This window comes from Argentina anserina, chromosome 7 (assembly GCF_933775445.1).
Source record: "Argentina anserina chromosome 7, drPotAnse1.1, whole genome shotgun sequence".
NCBI classification, from domain to species: Eukaryota; Viridiplantae; Streptophyta; class Magnoliopsida; order Rosales; family Rosaceae; genus Argentina; species Argentina anserina.
In genome coordinates this window covers 945,872-952,161 of record NC_065878.1, presented here as the reverse complement: position 1 = coordinate 952,161, position 6,290 = coordinate 945,872, and the positions used below count along the sequence as shown (strand labels likewise).

The 6,290-nt window shown below is 39.6% G+C and overlaps 1 pseudogene; it reads right to left on the bottom strand.

The window, feature by feature from the left end:
- On the bottom strand, nt 1–5,639 carry LOC126802621 (anthocyanin 5-aromatic acyltransferase-like; annotated as a pseudogene).
- Nucleotides 5,640–6,290: the final 651 nt, after the last annotated feature.

The following is a 6,290-nucleotide window of genomic DNA, read 5'->3' as shown; positions in this document are numbered from 1 at the left end:
TTAATAAATATAGAATATACATTTCAAAGAAAACAAGGATACAAAGTCATGAACATTTAGTCCCCTGTGTGAAAAAGCGGTGAAATAATCCATTTAAGGCTTGGGTAGAAGTAGAACTAACCCAATCTCAATGCCGCCTGATTCCCTGATACATCTCTATTCTCAGTCAGTGCAATAGCTTTCATACCATCAATTCTAGTGTCCTCTATCTTTCTGGCTCTACCAACCCAAAGGCAAGTTCGGGTAAGAGCCCATTCTTCGAGAGCCCAATTTAAATTTGCTTACGTGTCTATTAATGATAGGTTAGCTAATAATTAAATCCAGATGGTAGTTAAGCTCTTAGAAGTTAGGAAAAAAATGGTAAGTTGTGGAAGTGGAGGAGGGTAAGTCTTACTTGGACTTTACTCCCTTGACCACACATGCGAAGTCGTCAAATTTGGGACTAAAGGACTGTGTGAGGAAGCCATTTTTGGGAAATCTCATAGCAGAGGTTGGAGACACAGATGAAGATGATGATGATGAGGCCATATTTAAAGACAAGAAATCCCAGAATTAACTCTTTTTTGGCATTCCTGGTTGTTGTGTATACTTAATTTCATTATAATGGTGTTGGCGACTCCACCACTTGACAATGCCCAGATCATAATCTCAAATTCTAATCCTTTTCACTTGATTCTGACTGCATAGGAGTGCCTTCCAGCATGAGAGGGTTTGGATCTCAACCATGACGACGACTGCTTTACGATGCCATACTCGATCAATAAAGTGAAAAGTGAGTGGATTTTAATGTTGTTGATTGGCGGGCGGATTCATTCATGGGTTGGGTTCCATCTAAACAATGCATAATTCAATCGACGATTGCTTTACGATGCCATACTCGATCAATAAACCTCTTTCCTTGGTGAGCTTTCGCTCTACAGTAAACCCTGAACAAACATACCGACTGATTTCTGGTAATGGAGAAGAACACAACACGTGACCTGCGCGTGCATAAGGTTAAAGATTTTCACCTTCGCCACTATTACGTTAAAGACTATGACGCCGTCTACAAAAAAAGTCTTTGAGTTTTCGAAAAGTAGGCGCTTAACAGCTGTTCCCCAACCCAAAATCCGTTCTATAAAGATCCACTTTTGGTGACCAAGATACCATAACGTGAAGCTCTGATTCAAACATAACCTTGCAAACCGAAATCCATTCTCTACCTCTCCTAAAATAGCCTTGCCCATCTTCTTAACCGTATTCCAATGGCTCTAGCTGCCACAATAATTCCGTTGTCCCATAACAACTCACTCCTTATCGCCTCTGCCTGTTCAAACCCTACGCAATTGCTGACATAGGTTGAGGGTACCAGATTGTCCAAACGGATTAACCCGCCTGCAATGAACCCAAAATAGTTCGGATGTTGACCACAACACGTGATTGAAGTACTTCTCTTCGCTTTTAATCAATCAAATCCACACAGACGCACATGTTAGGACATACGTAAGCATATGGCTGGGCAGAAACTGATCAGACTGAAAAATAGGCTCGGTGCCAAACCAGATCAAATACGGTGCAAAAACTCATTTTTCCGACCCGAACCGGATCAAATCGGTGCAAAACAGGGTTCTATCTTAGAACCGTCCGAATGAAACCAAACTGGCCGATTAATCAAACCCTAACTTTTTTCTTTCTAGCCACTCTCACTATATCTCTTTCCCCTCACTCATCTACTCACCTCACCTCACCTCTCTTCTCCTCTCCTTTCCCTTCTTCCATGAACTATCTCCCTCCTCTATAAAATACCAATCTCTCTTTCTCCATCATTCTCTCTTTAGCTCTCTCAATGATCTACACTATTGAAATCTCTTTCCTTTTGTATTAACTCTGTATTTCTCGTTTCAAAATCATGGTTTCTGATTTGTGAATTAGATCTGGATTTGAATGTTATGGGCAAAGATCTAATCATATGGAGTTGTCCAGTTGAAGCTGGAAATTATAAGATCTGATCAAGAAATAGAAATGTGGATTATCTTTGATATTTTTCCATCACAATTGCGAAATTTGCACTTTGGTAGTTTGTTTAGCTAGATCAGATCTTCCCTTCGTATTCTCATCGACTGCAAAAAACAAAAACAAAAAAAAACCAATTTGCAGAAATAATGAAAAGTATATGTAAGTGGAAAAATCTCATATTGACCCAAAAGGCCGAAAACCGATCCGGGCCGAACTGAAAAATTGGCAACTCGAATTTTTCGGCTCAACACATTAACAAAACAGTTGTTGGTTGTGTTTTCACCTACACCGACCAATTTAAGTTTGGGCCAAATCCAATCCGACCTGACCCGTGTCCAGCCCTACGTAGGCACATAAATGTTCTGGTAGTGTCTCATTTCCTTTGTTGTATAGATTCACAATCCAATTTTTGATCCTCTCCATGCTGGCCAAGTTCATTAAAAAAGTTTCTTGAACATTGCTCGTTCGATCTAACAGAGCAATTTTAGTATTACCTATAAATGAATGATTTATTATAGGTACCCGGTACATTGCTGAGCTGGTGTTCTCTGCCAATAGGGTTGCGACATGTGGCTTTTCTTACACATTAATTAATAATCTATTAACGGTGTTAATGGCTTGCCGTGAACATCATGAGAATTTACCGTGAACACCTATGAACAAATTTCTCAAGAAGGAGATGAGGGAAACTACCATATCTATTTTTATACCCCAGGATACCAAATTTTAACACATCAAAGATTAATCTCGCTCAAAATCACCAAATGCTACTGAAAAATTGCCAACCGTAATTGATCTGCACATGATTAGTGAGAGTAATTTAATAGTTTCTATTGAAGAAGATCTGAAATTTTTGCTGAATTGATGATTGATGATTGATGGGGATTTAAGTTTTTTTTGGAATAATTAAAAATGATCCAAAGAAGCACTCTGAAGGATGATCAATCTGCCATGAAGGATGAAGATAAAGACAATTCCTCATATAAATGGTCCTTGAATAGAAACTCGCTTTCAACATTCCTCTAGAAGATAGTACTATGCAGCACGGACACGGACACCGATACGGCGCGATACGACAAATTTTAAAAATTTAGATTCCGACACGATAATTTATATATAATTTAATATATTTATTAATGTATAAAAAAAATATATAACACATGAAATAATGTCAAATTAAAGATTCAAGTTCATTCCATTGCATAACAATTTAAAATAAATAAATCTAAGGAAAGAATAAAGAGAAAGTGATGAGGCTGAAACAGAAATTGAGATTTTTATTTTTTTTGTTTTATTTTTTATCTAAATTAAAGATGTGACGTGCCAATCAATGTGTCGGAAAAATCAATATTAATGATACGTCACATGGCTTATCGGAGAAGTATTGGGCCGTGTCGGAGTGTTGGGGAGTGTGGTGCTACATAGGAAGATACCCTCCAAGGCATAGGGATCAACAATGGCCTTACAATCATAAGAGGGCAAGATAGACTTGGTCGGGAGAAATGAATGTCTAGAAAATGAGGCCAAGTTTTGATGAAATTATTGAACGTTCTCTCGTCAGCAACCACATGCTGATATACAAGTGTAAGGCAAAAGCCACAATTCGGGAACAATGTCAACAATGGAATTTTCGTTGCACAATTACTACTAGGTGTTCTAGACTTCTAGTTGATGCTAGTTGAGGTACAAGTCTCTTTAATTCTTCAATATCTCTTTGGTAATTCCCAGAAAGATAAGTCTATATTTGACTCCATAACGGTGGATAGGCCTCATCATTTAGCCCGCGGATACGAAAAACCCGCGGAGGCCCGCAAGCCCGACGGGTTTTTACCCGGCCCGGCCCGCGAGAAAGCTCGCCAAAGTCCGCTTCCGTGGGTAGAGGGCCGGGCTTAAATTAGAGGTGTGAAACCCGGCCCGGCCTGCCAAAAGCCCGCAAGGCCCGACCCGTAAAAGCCCGCCAAATAATAAAATATTATACATACATATTTTATTAGGTTTATAATAAAACTATTGCATTATGAATCAACTATATTAAGGAAACTTCTTGGGATCGATCGACACTAGTAGATATGATCGGTATATATATTTAGTGACCCTGTAAAAATTCATCCAATTTGGAACTCGTTTGACCGTCGGAATTTCCGGTAAACCGAAAACAACACTAATATGTCATAAGGGAAGACCCATTACCAAAATGCGAACACCAAAAGTCATTTGCACATCTGAAATCACCTAATTTTTGTCACCGATTGTGTGTGGTCGCACCAAGGAAACCAATTTGGCAAAGCCCCGGTCAAAGAGGATTTTAATATGTCAAAACGCATTTTTCTTTGTTAACCGTAGGTACGGACGGTCAAACAATATCCAAAACGGACGAAATTTTTACGGGTTCCCTAAATATATATACCGATCACATCTACTGGTGTCGATCGACTATATTTTGAACTAGAGTTATTGATCGCCGAAGCGTCAACTAATGTATCATACCCTTTATATTAGGTTTATATTAAAACTAACGCATTATGAAGCGACTATATGAAAGAAACTTATCGGGATCGATCGACACCAGCCGATGTGATTGGTATATATATTTAGTGACCCTGTAAAAATTTCATCTAATTCGGACTTCGTTTGACCGTCGAAATTTTTGGTAAATCGAAAACACCACTATTATGCCATAAGGGAGGACGTATTACAAATATGTGAATGCTGAAAGCCGTTTGCATATATGAAGTCACCTAATTTTTTTTACCTATCGTGCGCGGTCGAACTGAAGAAATCTATTTGGCAAAGCCCCGGTCAATGAGGTTTAAAGGTTTATAATAAAACTATCACATTATGAAGCGACTATATGAAGGAAACTTCTCGGAATCGATCAACACCATCCGATGTGATCAATATATATATATATTTAATGATCATTTTAAAATTTCATGTAATTCGGACCTCGTTTAACCGTCGGAATTTCCGGTAAACTAAAAACAACACTAATATGCCCTAAGGGGGGATTAATTACCAAGATGCGAATGTGGAAATTTGTTTATATATTTGAAATCACCTAATTTTTGTTACCTATCGTGCGCGGTCGAACTGAAGAAATCTATTTGGCAAAGCCCCGGTTAATGAGATTTTATTATGTGAAAACGCATCTTTTTTTTGTTGACCGAAAATTCCGACGGTTAAACGAGGTCCGAATTGGATGAAATTTTTACAAGGTCCCTAAATATATATATAGATCACATGTATTAGTGTCGATCGATAATATTTCGAAACTAGAATTTATTTTTGACTTTTGTTTTAGAATGTTTTCTAACAATTCTTTTATTGTTTCAAACCCTTAAATTAGAGTATTATATTGTTTTTCTAATACAATCCCGTAAGGCCCGGCCCGTAAAATCCCGCAAGGCCCGCCTTAGGTGGGCGGGCTTGGATCTTCGTATTTTTGAAAATACCCGGCCCGGGCCGTCACGTATTTAAATTTATTAAGACCCGGCCCGTTGACGAGCCCTAACGGTGGAGACAAAGTCACCTTGGGTGTATACGAGCTCAGGTTTTCCAGGTTTAGGGTGGGCCAGTAGGGTTCCGGCAAAAAGGTAGTCATGGATGAAGAGAGAGAGAGAGAGAGAGGTATGTTCAATATTCATCGATCAGGCACCACAACTTGATCTTCAATATTTTTCACGTGTATGACAATTTAATTAAAATGGTTGTTAGCAAGCATATATACATTCTTAGCCATTCTCTCCGTCTAAGTCGGAGCTGAGAATACCAAAACCTAGGGTTTATGGTGCAGGAGGCGCTAGGCTTCAGCCTTGTGCTGTGGGATTCTCAGTGCGTTGACGATGTACAATTGTGGGTTAGGAGCCGAGATCAAGCTCCGAGCAGGTGGGAGATCTCAATCAACGGTAGATTTCGCGTTCGGAAGGCGGAGAATCAAGCCGTGTGACTCAGGGACGACTTTCTTTTGTGAAGTAGTGCTTTGGGGTTGTGCCATGGCGTTTGCAGACTTGGGTTTGTTCTTGGTCCTTCATCGAAATCAGAGTGTGTGATATGTTTTTCCAACCTCAATTCCCTAGCAGTGACGGCTCAATCGTTCTTGAAAGGGGCGGCGTTGAGTTTCATCTTCAGCATCACTATTGCACCAAACCTAGGCTCGCCACCAGACTGAGGTGGTGGAGGAAACCATGTAGTCAGAGCTGGCCAGAGCTCAGTGGGAGATGGAGTTTTTGGGATTTTGGGTCTTAGTCTTTTGGGTTGGCTCAGTCCAACTCTCTTTCTTCCTATGTGAGTTTGGT